Source organism: Piliocolobus tephrosceles, chromosome 21, assembly GCF_002776525.5.
Source record: "Piliocolobus tephrosceles isolate RC106 chromosome 21, ASM277652v3, whole genome shotgun sequence".
Taxonomy (NCBI): domain Eukaryota; kingdom Metazoa; phylum Chordata; class Mammalia; order Primates; family Cercopithecidae; genus Piliocolobus; species Piliocolobus tephrosceles.
The window spans coordinates 38,755,447-38,774,682 of record NC_045454.1 but is presented as its reverse complement, the minus strand read 5'-3'; the positions used below and the strand labels follow the sequence as shown (position 1 = coordinate 38,774,682).

The following is a 19,236-nucleotide window of genomic DNA, read 5'->3' as shown; positions in this document are numbered from 1 at the left end:
CTCCTGCCTCAGCCTTCTGAGAAGCTGGGACTACAGGCGTGAGCCACCCAAAGTGCTGGGATTACAGGTGTGAGCCCCCGCGCCTAGCCGGAAAACAGTTTTTAAAATAAAGTTACTTTGGGAGGCTGAGGCGGGCAGATTGCCTGAGGTCAGGTGTTTGAGACCAGTCTGGCCAACATGGTGAAACCTCGTCTCTACTAAAAATACAAAAAAATTAGCCGGGTGTGGTGGCGTGCGCCTGTAATCCCAGCTACTCACGAGGCTGAGGTAGGGGAATCGCTTGAACCAGGGAGATGGGGGTTGCAGTGAGCCAAGATCACGCCACTGCACTCCAGCCTGGTTGACACAGTGAGACTCCATCTCAAAAAATAGATAAAATAATTAATTTTAAAAAATAAAGTTAGACTTACCATTCATCCCAGCAATTCCATTGCTATATATTTACCCAAGAGAAATGAAAGAATATGTCCATATAAAGACTTGTTGGCGGCCGGGCGCGGTGGCTCAAGCCTGTAATCCCAGCACTTTGGGAGGCCGAGACGGGTGGATCACGAGGTCAGGAGATCGAGACCATCCTGGCTAACATGGTGAAACCCCGTCTCTACTAAAAAATACAAAAAACTAGCCGGGCGAGGTGGCGGGCGCCTGTAGTCCCAGCTACTCGGGAGGCCGAGGCAGGAGAATGGCGTGAACCTGGGGAGGCAGAGCTTGCAGTGAGCTGAGATCCGGCCACTGCGCTCCAGCCTGGGCGACAGAGCCAGACTCCGTGTCAAAAAAAAAAAGACTTGTTGGCAAATGTTCAGAGCAGATTTGTTCAATTATTGGTGAAAAACTGGAAACAATCAAAATATCTCCAGACAGGAGAATACAAATTAAGGCCTATCCATAGGATGGAGTAATTCTTTAATTCTGCTTTTTTTTTTTTTTATTCTTGAGGCAGAGTCTCGCTCTGTCGCCCAGGCTGGAGTGCAGTGGCATGATCTCAGCTCACTACAAGCTCCGCCTCCCGGGTTCACGCCATTCTCCTACCTCAGCCTCCCCAGTAGCTGGGACTACAGGCGCCCGCCACCATGCCTGGCTAATTTTTTGTATTTTTAGTAGAGACGGGGTTTCACCGTGTTAGCCAGGATGTTCTTGATCTCCTGACCTCGTGATCCACCCACCTCGGCCTCCCAAAGTGCTGGGATTACAGGCTTGAGCCACCGTGCCTGGCTAGGATGGAGTAATTCTTAGCAACAAAAAGGAACAAACTACTGATTCACACAATGTTGATAAATCTCAGAATGCACGATGCTGAGTGGAAGAGAGACCACACCCTGTGATTTTATTTATCTGAAAGTTTGCAAAAGGCTCAACTAATCTAGGGTGATAGAAATCAGAATAGTAGCCAGGTGCAGTGACTCACGCCTATAATCCCAGCACTTTGGGAGGCCGAGGTGGGCAGATCACTTGAGGCCAGGACTTCAAGACCAGCCTGGCCAACATGTTAAAACCCCATTTCTACAAAAAAATACAAAAATTAGCCGGGTGTGGTGGCGTGTGCCTGTAATTTCAGCTACTTGGGAGGCTGAGACATGAGAATCGCTTGACCCTGGGAGGTGGAGGGTGCAGTGAGCTGAGATCGTGCCACTGCACTCCAGCCTGGGTAACAGAGTGAAACTCTGTCACACACACAAAAAGAATTCAGGATAGTGGGCCTGACCCATGGCTCACACCTGTAATCTCAGCACTTTGGGAGGCTGAGACAGGAGGATCGCTTGAGGCCAGGAATTCAACACCAGCCTAGGTAACAGCAAGACCCTGTCTGTCTTTACAAAAAATACAAAAATTAGCTGGGCTTGGTGGTGAGGACCTGTAGTTCCAGCTACTTGGAGGCTGAGACAGGAGAATTGCTTGAGCCTAGGAGGTAGAGGCTATGGTGAGCTATGGTTGCACCACTGCACTCCAGCCTGGGCAACAGAGCAAGACCCTGTCTCTAAAAAGAAAACAAAAGAGGCTGGGTGCGGTGGCTCACTCCTGTAATCCCAGCACTTTGGGAGGCTGAGATGGGCAGATCACAAGGTCAGGAGACTGAGACCATCCTGGCTAACACGGTGAAACCCCGTCTCTACTAAATAACACACACTCACACAAAATTAGCCGGGCATGGTGGCGGGCTCCTGTAGTCCCAGCTACTCGGGAGGCTGAGGCAGGAGAATGGCTTGAACCCGGGAGGTGGAGCTTGCAGTGAGCCGAGATCGCACCACTGCACTCCAGCCTGAGTGACAGAGAGAGACTCCGTCTGAAAAAAAAAAAAAAGAAAAGAAAAGAAAGAAAGAAAAAGAAAAGAAAAGAAAAAGAAATCAGTGGAGTGGTTGTGGGTGGGGAATGGATGAAGGGAGATTGATTTCTGGGCTGTCTGAATGGAAATGTTCCTTACTTTGATGGGGTGGGGGCACGGGGTCGTGCATGCAAATAATACGTGCAGACATGGGACTTCACCGCATGTAAATTAACCCTCAATAAAGTTCCAGGAAAAGTAGTTCCAATTCCAGCGACCGGATTTTGGGCTCCGTTCGGAGGCTAGCCTGCAAGCCTTGCTGGTGGGTGGTATGTCGGGGTGACAGGAAACCCCCGGGCCTCCCCTCTTTAGGGGAATGGGAGCCTCGCCCTTGCCCCTCTCCGGGACAAGCGGGCAGATCTAAAAGCTTCCCTACCGCGGCCCAGGCGGTCGATAGCAGACTCCCAGGCTCCGTTTCTGCCTGCCCGGCAGCCCAGGCCCTTCCCGCCAGCCCAGCCCCCGGGAGGGGACTCGAGTTGGGCGGAGCCTCCTCCCCTGCCGCACGCCGGGCTCTGCTCTCCCTCCTCGGATGCCCCTCCTTCTCCATCCCCAGAAGTCTCAGCCACTGAGATTCCCCTTGTCCCGGGGGCTGGAGGGTAAGACCCAGGCGGCTGCGCTTTGGAGGCTGGACCATCGTGGAGCCTGTCTGTGCCCACTTTTACCCCATTCAAGAGTTACCAGGGCCAGGCGCAGTGGCTCAGGCCTGCAATCCCAGCACTTTGGGAGGAAAAGACAGGAGGATCGCTTGAGCCCAGGAGCTTGAGAACAGCCTGGGCAACATGGTAAGACCCCATCATTATATTAAAAAAAAAAAAAAAAAAAAAAAGAGGCTGGGCGCGGTGGCTCACGCCTGTAATCCCAGCACGTTGGGAGGCCGAAGCGGGCAGATCACGAGGTCAAGAATTCGTGACCAGCCCGGCCAACATGGTGAAACCCCGTCTCTACTAAACACACACACACATTACCCGGGCGTGGTGGCGGGCGCCTGTCATCCCAGCTACTCGGGAGGCTGAGGCAGGAGAATTGCTTGAACCTGGGAGGTGGAGGTTGCAATGAGCTTAGATCAAGCCACTGCACTCCAGCCTGGGCGACAGAGCAAGACTCCGTCTTGGAAAAAAAAAAAAAAAAGAATTTTCTCATCATCCATCCCCTCACCCTTCTGAGTCTCTATTGTCCATCTTTTCATTCTCCATGTCCATGTGTGCTTAGATTTCAGCACCCACTTAGGAGTGATAACATGCAGTGTTTGACTTTCTGTGTCTGGTTAGTTTCACTTAAGATAGTGGCCTTCAGCTCTATCCATGTTGCTGCAAAAGAACCATTCAATTTTTTTTTTTTTTTTTTTTTTTTGAGAAAGAGTCTCCCTCTGTCACCCAGGCTGGAGTGCAGCGGCACAATCTCGGCTCACTGCAACCTCTGCCTCCTGGGTTCAAGCGATTCTCATGCCTCAGCCTCCCTAGTAGCTGAAATTACAGGCGCATGCCACCACGTCTGTCTAATTTTTGTATTTTTAGTAGAGACAAGGTTTTACTACATTGGCCAGCCTGGTCTTAAACTCCTGACCTCAGGTGACCCACCCACCTCAGTCCCCCAAAGAGCTAGGATCACGGGCGTGAACCACTGCACCCAGGCTTAATTTGAAAAATTATATTGCATTAAAATATTTATCTCAATGACTAAGTTTTTTGATACCCTCTTAAATTATGCACCCAAGGCCCGAGCATGGTGGCTCACACCTGTCATCCCAGCACTTCAGGAGGCTGAAGTGGGAGGATTGCTTGAAGCAAGGAGTTCGAGACCAGCCTAGGTGGCAAAGTGAGACCCTGTCTCTACGCATACAAAAAAGTTATATACCCAAAGCCAGCCTGAAGCAAATCCCTCACGGGTCTCAGCCTGGTCCTACACACAATATGCAAAGACACACAAAGACACACACACTGGCTGGGCGTGGTGGCTCACGCCTGTAATCCCAACACTTTAGGAGGCGGAGGCTGGTGGATCACCTGAGGTCAGAGTTCAAGACCACCCTGGCCAACATGGCGAAACACTGCCTCTACTTTAAAAAAAAAAAAAAAAAAATGCCGGGCGCGGTGGCTCACGCCTATAATCCCAGCACTTTGGGAGGCCGAGACGGGCAGATCACGAGGTCAGGAGATCAAGACCATCCTGGCTAACATGGTGAAACCCCGTCTCTACTAAAAATACAAAAAATTAGCCGGGCGTGATGGCGGGCGCCTGTAGTCCCAGCTACTCGGGAGGCTGAGGCAGGAGAATGGTGTGAACCTGGAGAGGCGGAGCTTGCAGTGAGCTGAGATCTGGCCACTGCACTCCAGCCTGGGCGACAGAGCGAGACTCCGTCTCAAAAAAAAAAAAAAAAAAAAGCCAGGCTTGGTGGTGCGCCTATAGTCAGGAGGCTGAGGAAGGAGAATTGCTGGAACCTGGGAGGCAAAGGTTGCAGTAACCAAGATCTCACCACTGCACTCCAGCCTGAGCAACAGAGCAAGACTCCATCTTGAAAACACACACATACATATGAGTTCATACATATACACTTTTTTTTTTTTTTTTTTTTTGAGACAGGGTCTTTCTTTGTTGCCCAGGCTGGAGTGCAGTGGCACCTGATCATGGTTCACTGCAGCCTCAACCTTCTGGGGTCAAGTGATCCTCCCACCTCAGCCTCCCCAGTGGCTGGGACTACAGATGCATGCCACCACACCTGGCTAATTTTTGTATTTTTTGTAGAGATAGGGTTTCGCCATGTTGCCCAGGCTGGTCTCAAATTCCTGGGCTTATGCAATCTGCCTGCCTTGGCCTCCCAAAGTGCTGGGATGACAGATGCACACATATACACTACAACCTCTAATGGAAACAAAATCAAGCTAGAGGGCCGGGTCCGGTGGCTCACACCTGTAATCCCAGCACTTTGGAAGGCTGAGGCCCGTGAATCACCTGAGGTCAGGAGTTCAAGACCAGCCTGACTGACATGGTGAAATCCTGTCTCTACTAAAAATAGAAAAAAAATTAGCCAGGCGTGGTGGTGCATGCCTGTAATCCCAGCTACTTGGGAGGCCGAGGCAGGAGAATCACTTGAACCCGGGAGGCAGAGCTTGCAGCAAACCAAGATCGTGCCATTGCACTCCAGCCTAGGATACAAGAGCAAAACTCTGTCTTTTTTTTTTTTTTTTTTTTGAGACGGAGTCTTGCTCTGTCGCCGGAGCTGGAGTGCAGTGGCCAGATCTCAGCTCACTGCAAGCTCCGCCTCCCGGGTTTACGCCATTCTCCTGCCTCAGCCTCCGGAGTAGCTGGGACTACAGGCGCCCGCCACCTCGCCCGGCTAGTTTTTTGTATTTTTAGTAGAGACGGGGTTTCACCGTGTTAGCCAGGATGGTCTCGATCTCCTGACCTCGTGATCCGCCCGTCTCGGCCTCCCAAAGTGCTGGGATTACAGGCTTGAGCCACCGCGCCCGGCCGCAAAACTCTGTCTTAAAAAAAAAAAAAAAAATCAAGCCTAGTGGATTGGAAATATCACTTTCCCTGTCTTCCTTCATCCTTTCCTTAGTCACTATTTGGACACCCTTGTTAATGGGAGTCTGGGTTACATTAACCAGAACCTTAAAGAGAAAAATACTGTAATTGCAAAAATGACCAGCCTTTTAAAATGAAACAAAAGAGACTAGAAAATATCAGAACCCACTGCACAGTAGACGTATGATTATGACTTCCTGAAACTTTTGTTTTAGTTCCAAACCTGGGTAGAAGACCTACATTGCAATGTAAAAAATTAATTCTTTGATTCACGATCAAAGTGCTTGAAAGATGTAGTTATGATGTTTGAAATTGGTTTTTTTTTCAATTAATATATCACAGAGGTCATGCTGTGTCAGTGAATATAAGTTTTAGCACTTGATTTTTTTTTTTTTTTTTTTTTTTTCTTTTTTGAGACTGAGCCACCTTATCACCCAGGCTGGAGTGCAGTTGCAAGATCTCAGCTCATTGCAACTTTCACCTCCTGGGTTCAAGTGAGTCTCCTGCCTCAGTCTCCCAAGTAGCTGGGATTATAGGCATCCACCAACACGCCCAGCTAATTTTTGTATTTTTACTAGAGACAGGGTTTCACCATGTTAGCCAGGCTGGTCTGGAACCTCAAGTGATCTGCCCGCCTCAGCCTCCCAAAGTGCTGAGATTACAGGTGTGAGCCATCGTGCCCAGCTTTTAATTTTCTTTTCTTTGTTAAGACAGGGTCTCATTCTGTCACCCAAGTTGGAGTGCAGTGGTGCAATACGCAGCTCACTGCAGCCTCCACTTCCTTGGGCTCAAGCAATCCTCCCCGCTTAGCCTCCCAAGTAGCTGGGAGTACTGACGTGTGCTACCATGCCTGGCTAATTTTTTAGTTTTTGTAGACTTGAGATCTGGCTACGTTGCCCAGGCTGGTCTTGAACTCCTGGACTCAGGCAATCCTCCCACCTGGGCCTCCCAAAGTGCTGAGATTACAGGCATGCGCCACCATGCCCAGCCCACTTTCATTTTCCACTATGCATGTAGCCAATAAACCCCATCTCTACAAAAAATCCCCAGAGCCCAGGTACCTCCATTGTTTCCAGCGTTTTTTTTTGTTTTGTTTTGTTTTTGTTTTTTGAGGCGGAGTCTCACTCTGTCACCCAGGTTGGAGTGCAGTGGCGCGATCTTGGCTCACTGCAAGCTCCGCCTCCCAGGTTCACGCCATTCTCCCGCCTCAGCCTCCTGAGTCGCTGGGACTACAGGCGTCCACCACCATGCCCAGCTAATTTTTTGTATTTTTAGTAGAGACGGGGTTTCACCGTGTTAGCCAGGATGGTCTCGATTTCCTGACCTCGTGATCCGCCTGCCTCGGCCTCTAAAGTGCTGGGATTACACGTGTGAGTCACCGCGCCTGGCCTCCAGCCTCTTTTAATGCTTTTTCTTCATGATGATAACAGCAAGCACCCTCTATGTGCCTAGCAGAAGGCTAAGCATTTCACACACTTTGCCTCGTGGAGTCCTCATGAGAGGCCCATTTTACCGATGAGAAAATCTGGGGATCTTAACAATAAACCATATGACTCAGGTCACACAGCTTGAAGGTGGTGAAGCCAGAATTCGAACCCTGGCTGTCTGATTCCAGAGCTCTTAACCACCCTGCGTTAGTTATTGTTTTCTTTTCTTTTCTCTTTTTGAGACGAAGTCTTGCTCTTGTCCCCCAGGCTGGAGTGCAATGGTGCAATCTCGGCTCACTGCAACCTCCGCCTCTCAGGTACAAGCAATTCTCCTGCCTCAGCCTCCCGAATAGCTGGGATTACAGGCGCCCGCCACCATGCCCAGCTAATTTTTGTATTTTTAGTAGAGATGAGGTTTCACCATGTTGGCCAGGCTGGTCTCGAACTCCTGACCTCAGGTGATCCGCCTGCCTCGGCCTCCCAAAGTGCTGGGATTACAGGCATGAGCCACTGTTCCCGGCCAATTCTTTATAGTTCTCTGCCTATTTGACTGATTATCTCCCTGACATAAGTTTCTAGAGGTGGATTTGCTGGGTCAGAGAATCCACACACTTAAAAGTTTAATACTAATATCTAGAACACCCTCCCAAAAAAGTTGTATTGTGGCTGGCCATGGTGGCTCACATCTGTAATCCTAGCACTTTGGGTGGCCGAGGAGGGAGGATCACTTGAGCTCAGGAGTTTGAGACCAGCCTGGGCAAGTTGTGAGACCCCATCTCTACAAAAAGTTTTTTAAAAATTAGCTGGGTATGGTGACGTGTACCTGTAGTCAGCTATTTGGCAGGCTGAGGTGGGAGGATTCCTTAAGCTTAGGAGGTTGAGGCTGCAGTGAGCCATGACTGTGCCACTGCACTCCAGCATGGGTGACATAGTGAGACCCTGTCTCAAAAAAGTTGTGTCAATTTAAACTACCATGACTGTGCTCAAGTGTGCAGTCCCAAAACTTCACACACACTCATAAGCTTGACAAGCAAAAGTGATTCTTTTGAGCATCTTTACAGAGATTTGTTAAGCTCTCTCGTTCCTTTGTGAACCCCCTATTCAAGCCCTGTGCCAATTTCACATTTGGGATATCTGTCTTTTTTATTATTGATTCATATATGCTTTTTGTATATTAAGGCTCTTAATGATTTGTCTGCCATATACATGGCAAACAATCTAATCTCCCTTGATCTTTTATTTTCCTTTTCTTTCTTGAGACAGAGCATTACTCTGTTGCCTAGGCTGGAACACAGTGGCACCATCATAGCTCACTGCAACCACTGCAGCCTCAACCTCCTGGGCTCAAGCCATCCTCCTGCCTCAGCCTCCTGAGTAGCTGGGACTACAGGTGCATGCCACCATGCCCAGATAATTTTTTAAAAATTATTTTTATAGAGATGGGGTCTCACTATGTTGCCCAGGCTGGTAATCTCCTCTGATCTGAGACTCCCTTGAAAGTCCAGCTAGATCTCCTTTTATTGCCCAGCTGGCCTCAATGAACATTGCTTTTCTGTCTAGGCCTCACTGTAGGTTGCATTTTATTGGTGGTTCCTCCAGAAACAAAAGCAGAGACTTTGAGGTCTTAGGAACCTCAGTCTTACCCAGAACACTTGAAGTACCCTTCAGCTTTCCATGGCAAGAAAGCTCAGGCCCTGGAGCCAGAAGCCACGGCTTTGTGTCTGGGTCCTGTAGTTCACTAATATGCCTCCAGTTTCTGATTCCTCCAAGTTAAAATGGGGTGGTAAATTCGGCCACGAGAATGCGCTTCAAGCCACGCCCACTCTGTGTCAAACCACGCCCACTGTACATAAACCACACCCTCTCGTCTAGCCACGCCCACCTTCGAGTGGAGAGGCGTGATTAGAGCTTTACAGAGAAGTGAAGTGCAGAAACAGTGAGGAACCTGGGCCAGGGGGAGGAGGAGGGAGAAGATTCCCTGGCCTCGATGGCTGGCGATTCCTTCATGCCCCCACACCCCCCTGGTTAAAGAAAGAAGGATGGCCGGGCGCAGTGACTCACTCCTGCAATCCCAGAACTTTGGGAGGCTGAGGCAGGCAAATCACTTTAGGCCAGGAGTTCGAGACCAGCCTGACCAACATGGCAAAACCCCATCTCTACTAAAAACACAAAAATCAGCTCGGTGTGGTGGTGTATGCCTGTAATCCCAGCTACTCAGGAAGCTGAGGCACCAGAATCGCTTGAACTCAGCAGGCAAAGGTTGCAGTGAGCCAAGATCACACCACTGCACTCCAGCCTGGGCAACAGAGCAAGACTCTGCCTCAAAAAAAAAAGAAAGAGAGAGAGAGAGAGAGAGAGAGAAAGAGAGAAAGAAAGAAAGAAAGAAAGAAAGAAAGAAAGAAAGAAAGAAAGAAAGAAAGAGAAAGAAAGAAAGAAAGGAAGAGAAAATAAAAAAAGAAAAAAAGAGGCACCTGGTTACCATATTCCACCTTTCTCCTCACCTACTTCTTATTTTTTTTTTTGAGATGGAGTCCTTCTCTGTCATCCAGGCTGGAATGCAGTGGCACAATCTCAGCTCACTGCAACCTCCGCCTCCCGAGTTCAAGCGATTCTCCTGCTTCACCCTCCTGAGTAGCTGGGATTACAAGCATGCACCACTACATCCGGCTAATTTTTGTATTTTTAGTAGAGATGGTGTTTTGCCATGCTGGTCTCTAACTCCTGACCTCAAGTGATCCATCTGCCTTGGCCTCCTAAAGTGCTGGGATTACAGGTGTGAGCCACCACACCCGGCCCTCACCCACTCCTTAAAATATCCCTACCAGGGTCTGTGGTTTATCTGTGCCTCAGTGTTCTCATCTGTAAAATGAGGATAATTTTAAGGATTACCTGAGTTAGCATCTGTGAAGGGGTTAGAATGTTACCTGGCACATAGTAGGTACTCAATAAACAGCATCACTGATATGGTTCCACGGATGGTTGTACTATTATTAGGAATAAAGTGTGGGATGGAAAAACGTGGCTCTGGGCACCTGGAACCAGCCCCAGGGGCAGGCGGGGCTCTGCACAGGCTCTTGACCCCATGCCAGCAGGAGGACCCTTTGGGGGGAAACTGAGGCACTGATAATCCCTTGCCTTCCCAGCCCTGAGTCCTTCTCACCCATGCCCAGAGCCTCAGAGCCCGGCAAGGTGCCCCAAGGGAAAGCGACACTTCTGAACTGCGCTGCCTGGCACAATTACCGTTTTCATCCTCATTAAACTACACTTTCATTCTAATTAGAGTTCCACCGCCTCCCAGAGAGAAGGGCCGATTACTTTTCAGCATCATTAACACTGGCTCCCTCCCCACTTTCCTCCTCCCCCGCCCAGGCTCCCACTACACCAGGGCATTCTCTTTCTCTCTTTCTCTCTCTCTCTCTCTCCTCCCCCCCTTCACCCCATGGACCAGAGAGAAGCAACAGAACATTTATTCTTGCCTACTGGGTGCCAAGTTGGATGCTAGGAACCTTCCCCCACAGCCTCTTCACCTTATCTTGCCCTGGTCTAATTTTCTTTTTTTCCCCCAACATTAACCCCTTTTTGTTGTTTTGTTTTGTTTTGTTGAGACAGAGTCTTACTCTGTCGCCCAGGCTGGGGTGCAGGGGCATGATCTCGGCTCACTGCAACCTCTGCCTCTCGGGTTCAACTAATTCTCCCACCTCAGCCTCCTGAGTAGCTAGGATTACAGGCACGCACCACCACCTGGCCAATTTATATATATATATATATTTTTTTTAGTAAAGAGGGGATTTCACCAGGTTGGCCAGGCTGGTCTCAAACTCCTGATCCCAAGTGATCCACCTGCCTCGGCCTCCCAAAGTGCTGGGATTACAGGTGTGAGCCACTGCGCCAGCCCCCCTTTGAACATGGTCTATGCTTTATTCGTTCTTTTTATCCTCCGTCTCCCCCTCCCCAGAATGTCAACACCCACTCATGTCCCCCAAGCACTCCTGGGCACGCTGACCCCACAGCTTCTAAGAACCAGCTCCCGAGAAGTGGCTCTGGCTGCTGAGTAGGTGGAAAGTTCTGGAGAAGAAATACTCTCCTGTAGCAGTCCTTGAGCAATGGCTGATGGGAATGGGTGGATAAATATCCCAGCTCCCTCGCCCCTAGGTGGGAACCCTCGGGGGAGTGTGTTCTATTTGGTTTCAGCATTCTCCAGCACAATTGAATTGCCCACAGTGGAAACTGGCTCATAAACACCCTTCACTGGCTACCTGCCCTTCCCTTCCTCACTCCCCTTCTCCCCTACCCATGTTTACTGAGATCATCTCTCGGATCAACCATATCCTAGATCTCCCAGGCCCTTTGGAGTTCAGGCAAACCACATCTCAGAGAGGGACTCAACACCCAAGGAACAGGTTAAGAAAGCCTCTGCAAGGCCAGGCACGGTGGCTTATGCCCGTAATCCAGTGCTTTGCGAGGCAGAGGCAGGAGGATCTTTTGAGGCCAGGAGTTCAAGACCAGCCTGGCCAACATGGTGAAACCCCATCTCTATTAAAAATACAAAAATTAGCTGGGCATAGTGGCTCGTGCCTGTATTCCCAGCTAGTTGGGAAGCTGAGGCAGGAGAATCACTTGAACCCAGGAAGCAGAGGCTGTAGTGAGCCGAGATCATATCACTGCACTCCAGTCTGGGCAACAAAGCGAGACTCCACATCAAAAAAAAGACCAGCCTAGGCATCATAGTGAGATCCCATCTCTAAAACAAAAAAATTAGCTGAGCATGGTAGTGCATGCCTGTAGGCCCAGCTGTTTGGGAGGCTGAGGTGGGAGGATCACTTGAGCCCAGGAGTTTGAGGCTGTAGTGAGCTATGATCGCACCACTGCACTCCAGCCTGGCTGACAGAGACCGCATCTCTTAAAAAATAAAATAAAACAAAATAAAGAAAGCCTCCGCACCTTTCTCACTCTGGACAAAACCACTATTATGACCAGAAGGCAGCATCGCTGGGCAGCTATGACCTATATTTTAAATAAATTCTTAGAAAGGTTCCATTTGGAAGGGAGTGTAACCTGCATAGCACTTTTGGGGAGCAGCTTGGCAGACTGCATTAAAATGTGAAGTGCAGGCCGTGTGCAGTGGCTCATGTCTGTAATCCCAGCACTTTGGGAGGCTGAGGCAGGTGGATCACTTGAAGTCAGGAGTTTGAGGCCAGCCTGGCCAACATGGTAAAACCCCCATCTCTACTAAAAATACAAAAATTAGCCAGGCTTGGTGGTGGGCGCTTATAGTCTCAGCTACTCAGGAGGCTGAGACAGGAGAATCGCTTGAACCCGGGAGGCGGAGGTTGCAGTGAGCCAAGATTACACCACTGCACTCCAGCCTGGGTGAGGCGACAGTGTGACACTCTGTCTCAAAAAAAAAAAAAAAAAAAAAAAGTGAAGTGCAGCCAGGTACAGTAGTTCACGCATGATGTAATCCCAGCACTTTGGGAGGCCAAAGTGGGAGGATTGCTTGAGCCCAAGGGTTCAAGACCAGCCTGGGCAACATAACAAAACCCCATCTCTACAAAAAAATATACAAAATTAGCCAAGCATGGTGGTGCTCACCTGTAGTCTTAGCTACTTGGGGGACTACGGTGGGAGGATCCCCTGAGCCCTAGAGGTTGAGGCTGCAGGGAGCTGTGATTGCACCACTGTACTCCAGCCTGGGCAACAGGGCATGACCCCATCTAAAAAAAAATTAAATAAATAAATAAATAAAGACACTAGTCATATTGGATTTAGGGTCCACCCTAATCCAATGTGACCTCACATTAACTTAACTGATTACATCTGCAAAGACCCTGTTTCCAAATAATTCGTTCAGGAGAACTGAGGGTCAGGACTTCAACATACATATATATATTTTTTTGAGACAAGAGTCGCTCTGTCACCCAGGCTGGAGTGCAGTGGCACAATCTCGGCTCACTGAAAGCTCCGTCTCCCAGGTTCACGCCATTCTCCTGCCTCAGCCTTCTGAGTAGCTGGGACTAGAGACGCCCACCACCGCGCCTGACTAATTTTTTGTATTTTTGGTAGAGACGGGGTTTCACCGTGGTCTCAATCTCCTGACCTTGTGATCCGCCCGCCTTGGCCTCCCAAAGTGCTGGGATTACAGGCGTGAGCCACTGTGCCTGGCCAATATATATATTTTTTGAGACAGTCTCGCTCTGTTGCCCAAGCCGGAGTGCAGTGGCACGATCTCCACTCACTGCAACCTCTGCCTCCTGGGTTCAAGTAATTCTTGTGCCTTAGCCTCCTGCACGCCACCACGCCCAGCTAATTTTTGCATTTTTGGTAGAGATGGGGTTTCACCATGTTGCCTAGGCTGGTCTCAAACTCCCGACCTCAAGCAATCTATCCACCTCAGCCTCCCAAAATGCTGGGATTACAGGCATGAGCCACTACACTCAGCCTTCTGTTTTTTTGTTTTTTGTCTGTTTGTTTTTAATAGAGATCGGGTCTTGCTATGTTGCCCAGAACAACCTCAAACTCCTGGCCTCAAGCAATCCTCCTGCCTCAGCCTCTCGAAATTCAAATTATAGCCTGGAAACAGGCATAAGCCACCGCACCAGAATCAACATATCTTTTTTCGTTTTTTTTTTTTTTTTCAAGACAGAGTCTCACTCTGTCACCCAGGCTGGAGTGAAATGGTGCAATCTCAGCTCACTGCAACTTCTGCCTCCCGGGTTCAAGCGATTCTCTTGCCTCAGCCTCCTGAGTAGCTGAGACTACAGGCAAGTGCCACCACACCTGGCTAATTTTTGTATTTTTAATAGAGACGGGGTTTCGCCATGTTGGCCAGGCTGGTCTCCAACTCCTGACCTCTGGTGATCGGCCTGCCTTGGCCTCCCAAAGTGCTGAGATTACAGGCGTGAGCCACCGCGCCTGGTCGACAGCCCCATTTTACAGACAGAAAACTGATACCCAGGTACATGGATTCTCTGTGAGCAGATCACACAGCTGGTAAGAGGCAGAGCTGGTCTCAGTGGCTGCTGAGCCCTTACGTGTATGTGACATGAAACACAGATGGTCATTTATGTATTCCAACAACCTTGCAAGGCAGAAAATACCTTCATGTTATAGATGAGGAAACGGAGGCAAGGAGCGAGTAAGCAACTTGCCTGAGGTCAGGTGGGTGCCAGAGCAGGGACTTGAGCCTCGGGAACTGACCATGGGACCCTCTGGGGGACCACGGGCTCCATCTCCTGGGCGGTGGAGTAAGGGTCTCTTTCAGCACAAATGTTCTACAGCCACAGGGAGAAACAGGAACTGCAGCCTATTCCCCCAGGACTGGGCAAGGGAGAAGCCTTGACTGGTTAAGACCTTCCAGGTAGGCCAGGCGTGGTGGCTCACACCTGTAATCCCAGCACTTTGAGAGGCTGAGGCGGGCAGATCACAAGGTCAGGAGTTCGAGACCAGCCTCGGCAACATGAGACCTCCATCTCAAAAAAAAAAGAAAAAAGACATTTTAGATGAGACTGCACATAGGCCCTGCTCTTGGCCCAGGCAGCAACTGCCATGCTCTGGGGACCTCAGTCAGCTTCTAGGTATTTCAGAGCCCGAGGATCCACCAGAGCCACTCTCACCGCACAGGGGGTTATTAATGAATGCTAATTAATATCTGTGTTCACAGAGCCAGCCAGGCCCCTTGGCCTGGAGCATCCACAGGAGGAAAGTACAAGAACCCCCGCACCCTGCCAAGCAGCAGGGACTCTTCAGACGCCCGAGGGCTGGTTCGCCCAGAGCCAGCTGGGAAGGACCATGGTGACCAGAAGGGGAAACTGAGGCACGGCTGAGCACCAACAGCCGTGGAGAGCTTTAAGAATGGTTGCTATCTGAGGCCAGGCACAGTGGTTCATGCCTGTAATCCCAGCACTTTGGGAGGCCAAGGCAGGCGGATCACTTGAAGTCAGGAGTTCGAGACTGTCAGGCCTCTGAGCCCTAGCTAAGCCATCATATCCCCTGTGACCTGCACGTAGACATCCAGATGGCCTGAAGCAACTGAATAGCCACAAAAGAAGTGAAAATAGTCAGTTCCTGCCTTAACTGATGACATTCCACCATTGTGATTTGTTCTGGCCCAACCCTAACTGATCAACGTCTTTGTGACAATACACCCTCCCCACCCTTGCGATAATCTACTTTGTGATATTCCCCCGCCCTTATGAATGTACTTGGTAGGATACACCCTCCCCACCCTTGAGAAGGTACATTGCAATATTCTCCCCGCCCACCTTGAGAATGTACTTTGTACAATTCACCCCCTGCCTGCAAAAAGATTGCTCCTGGCCAAGCGCCGTGGCTCACGCCTGTAATTCCAGCACTTTGGGAGGCTGAGGCGGGTGGATCACGAGGTCAGGAGATGGAGACCATCCTGGCTAACACGGTGAAACCCCGTCTCTACTAAAAATACAAAAAATTAGCCGGGCGTGGTGGCGGGTGCCTGCAGTCCCAGCTACTCGGGAGGCTGAGGCAGGAGAATGGCGTGAACCCAGGAGGTGGAGCTTGCGGTGAGCCGAGATCACGCCGCTGCACTCCAGCCTGGGCGACAGAGCGAGACTCCGTCTCAAAAAAAAAAAAAAAAAAAAAAAGCTTTATTGCTCACACAAATCCTGTTTGGTGGACTGTCTTCACATGGACGCGTGTGACAGAGACCAGCCTGGTCAACATGGTGAAACCTTGTGTCTACCAAAAATACAAAAATTAGCCAGGCATGGTGGCACGCACCTCTAATCCCAGCTACTTGGGAGGCTGAGGCAGGAGAATCTCTTGAACCCGGGAGGCAGGAGGCAGAGGTTGCAGTGAGCTGAGACTGTGCCACTGCGCTCCAGTCTGGGCAACAGAGTGATACCCTGCTCCGTCCCCTCCCCACACAAGAATGTTTGCCATTTAAAAGGAACAAAGAAATGGGTGTTGGAGACCCCAGAGCTGTCAGCTTCCACAAGAGCTCTGGACCTCACCCCAGCCTCAGTTTCCTCATCAGTAAATGAGAACATGAATTTCTTTCCTTATATGTAGTAGGCATAAGAACTCATTAAGTATTTGTGCATGTGAAATGCTTTGCAGGTAATCAGTTTCCAATAGGTGTTAACTCCCTTCCCCTGACTGTGCCTCAGTTTCCCTCTTGGGCATACAAGAAGCCGGCAGGGCTTTGAGGCTACCCTCTGGGAGGACTTCAGGCATGGTGCCTTGACTTAGACCTCGGGGCAAGTATGAAAAATCACTTCTGATTGGCCTCATTAATAACACAGTTGCCAATGTGGCAGTAAGACAGTTCCCTAGCCCCTGATTAAAAACAGAAGTTTCCCCCGCATTCGTGGAGACGGAGCAGAAGGGAAAACAAAGACAAGCACACTTGTGCCAGATAAATACAGACGCAAACACATGCATGGCAGATAAACACACACTGGCACACCAAATATACACACAGCCGGCTGCAGACATCCGGGTGGGCTCGCACAGCCCAAAGAGACCCCCAGGAAGAGCCGCCCCAAAAGGAAGAGAAACCGCTGTAGAGATGTCCTGCTGGACCCTGGCCACATCTGGGACCTGATCACTTCAGTGTACTTGAACAGGAGACAGAAGTGGGGGAAATTAACATCCCTGGGAGTAGCCCTGAGCCAGAGATGGAATGAGTTGGCAGATAAATACCCCAGCTCCCTCCCCAGCAGATGCCTAATCCACAGTCTCCCAGAGATCCCTGGAGGGTCAGGCTCCAGTTTTCCACAGTGACAACCTGTCTGATATCCCTTGTCATCTCTCTTCTCCCCTCCCCAAGTTTCCTGTGTTCATTTCCCAGATAAACCACTTGCCCTCCAACCCTGTATCAGGGTCTGTTTCTGACCTGTATGTGTACCTCCCAGAAGTATATACAGCTATGGATCTCAATGAGGGTGACTCCGTCCCCCAGGAGACATTTGGCAATGTCTGAAGGTATTTCTGGCTGTAAAATTGGGGCAGGGGGCCGGACACAGTGACTCACACTTGTAATCCCAGCACTTGGGAGACCAAAGTGGGCAGATCACTTGAGGTGAGGAGTTTGAGACCAGCGTGGCCAACATGGAGAAAACCCCGTCTCTACTGAAAATACAAAAATTAACCAGGTGTGGTGGTGAGTGCCTGTAATCCCAGCTACTCGAGAGGCTGAAGTGAGGGAATCACTTGAACCTGGGAGGGAGAGGTTGCAGTGAGCCAAGATCATTCCACCTCACTCCAGCCTGGGCGACAGAGTGAGACTCCATCTCAAAAAAAAAACAACAACAACAAAAAAAATGGGGGCAGGGGTACTCCTGACATTTACTGGGTCCAGTTCAGGGACACTCAATGATCTACAAGGGACTGGGCAAGGTGACTAAAGCCTGTGATCCCAGCACTTCAGGAAGTCAAGGCAGGAGGATCAGTTGAGGCCAGGAGTCCAAGGCCAGCCTGGGCAACATAGCAACACCTCATCTCCCCTGCAAAAAAAAAAAAAAAAAAAAAAATTCCTACAAGGCACAGAACAGTCCCCCAGAGCAAAAAATGACGTGGCCCCAAATGTCAAGAGTGCTGAGGTTGAGAAACCCTGGTCTACGGGAAGCCACTGGCCCCACGCGGAAACAGCTGAGTGCGCACACATTATTCAAATGCAGACACACAGTGGGTGCACGGGCAGCATTAGGCCACACACACCCACTGTGCACCAAGCGCTCGAACTAGGGAACCAGGATCATCCACTCCTGGTGTGTTTTCCTACCAAGATGTACAGACCACCAGAGGAGACCCCCAATTCCACCCTGCCCAGACCAGCTTTTTGTGCAACTAACTCACAGACACCCTGGAAAGTGGTTCAATGACCATTAAGCCCATTTTACAGACAAGGCAACTGAGGCCCAGACGGGGGCAGTTTTTTGTTGTTGTTTTTTTGTTTTTGTTTTTGTTTTGAGACGGAGTCTCGCTCTGTTGCCCAGGCTGGAGTGCAGTGGCACCATCTCAGCTCACTGCAACCTCCGCCTCCTGGGTTCAAACGATTCTCATGCCTCAGCCTCCCAAGTAGCTATAGGCGTGTGCCACCACACCCAGCTAATTTTTGTATTTTTAGTAGAGACAGGGTCACACCATTTTGGCCAGGCTGTTCTCGAACTTCTGACCTTAAGTCATCCTTCCATCTCAGCCTCCCAAAGTGCTGGGATTACTGGCATGAGCCACTGTGCCCAGCCCAGACAGAAGTTTATGACCCAGCTAGAAACACAGAGACCCCTGAGGCATGTATAGACATGCTTTTGAAGGCAAAGAGGGCAGGATGAAAAGAGACCCTTCCTACCATCATCTCGGAGTTGAGATGAGGAGGGACAGAAAGGACTTTAGCTTCCCAGAGGAAATCCTGTATCACTTTGGGTAACTAGAAAATCCACTTTTGAAAAATGTTTTTAGGCTGGGCGAGGCAATGCTGGCCTGAAATCTCAGCACTGACGGAGCCTGAAGCAGGAGGATCTCTTGAGCCCAAGAGTTGGAGACCAGCCCGGGCAACATGGCAAGACTTCTCGTCTCTACAATAAATAAAATACAATTTTGTTGTTTGTTTTTTTTTTTTTTTGAGACGAAGTTTCACTCTTTTTGCCCAGACTGGAGTGCAATGGTGCGATCTCTGTTCACTGCAACCTCTGCCTCCCGGGTTCAAACGATTCTCCTGTCTCAGCCTCCCGAGTAACCGGGATTACAGGTACATGCCACCATGCCCAGCTAATTTTGTATTTTTAGTAGAGACGGGGTTTCGCCATGTTGGTCAGGCTGGACTTGAAATTCTGACCTCCAGTAATTCACCCGCCTCAGCGTCCCAAAGTGCTGGGGTTATAGGCATGAGCCACCACGCCGGGCCAAATACAATGTTTTTTAAACATACATTGTTTTTTAAACATTGGCTGACTCTTGGCCAAGCATGGTGGCTCACGCCTGTAATCC

General features: G+C 49.9%; 1 long non-coding RNA gene across 1 annotated transcript; it reads left to right on the top strand.

Moving 5' to 3' along the window:
• Positions 1–2,825: 2,825 nt before the first annotated feature.
• LOC111554192 lies at positions 2,826–15,431 on the top strand. Its single transcript, XR_002735176.1, has 2 exons — positions 2,826–3,102; positions 14,933–15,431. It is a non-coding gene; the product is annotated as an uncharacterized LOC111554192 (long non-coding RNA).
• The last annotated feature ends 3,805 nt before the right edge of the window (positions 15,432–19,236 follow it).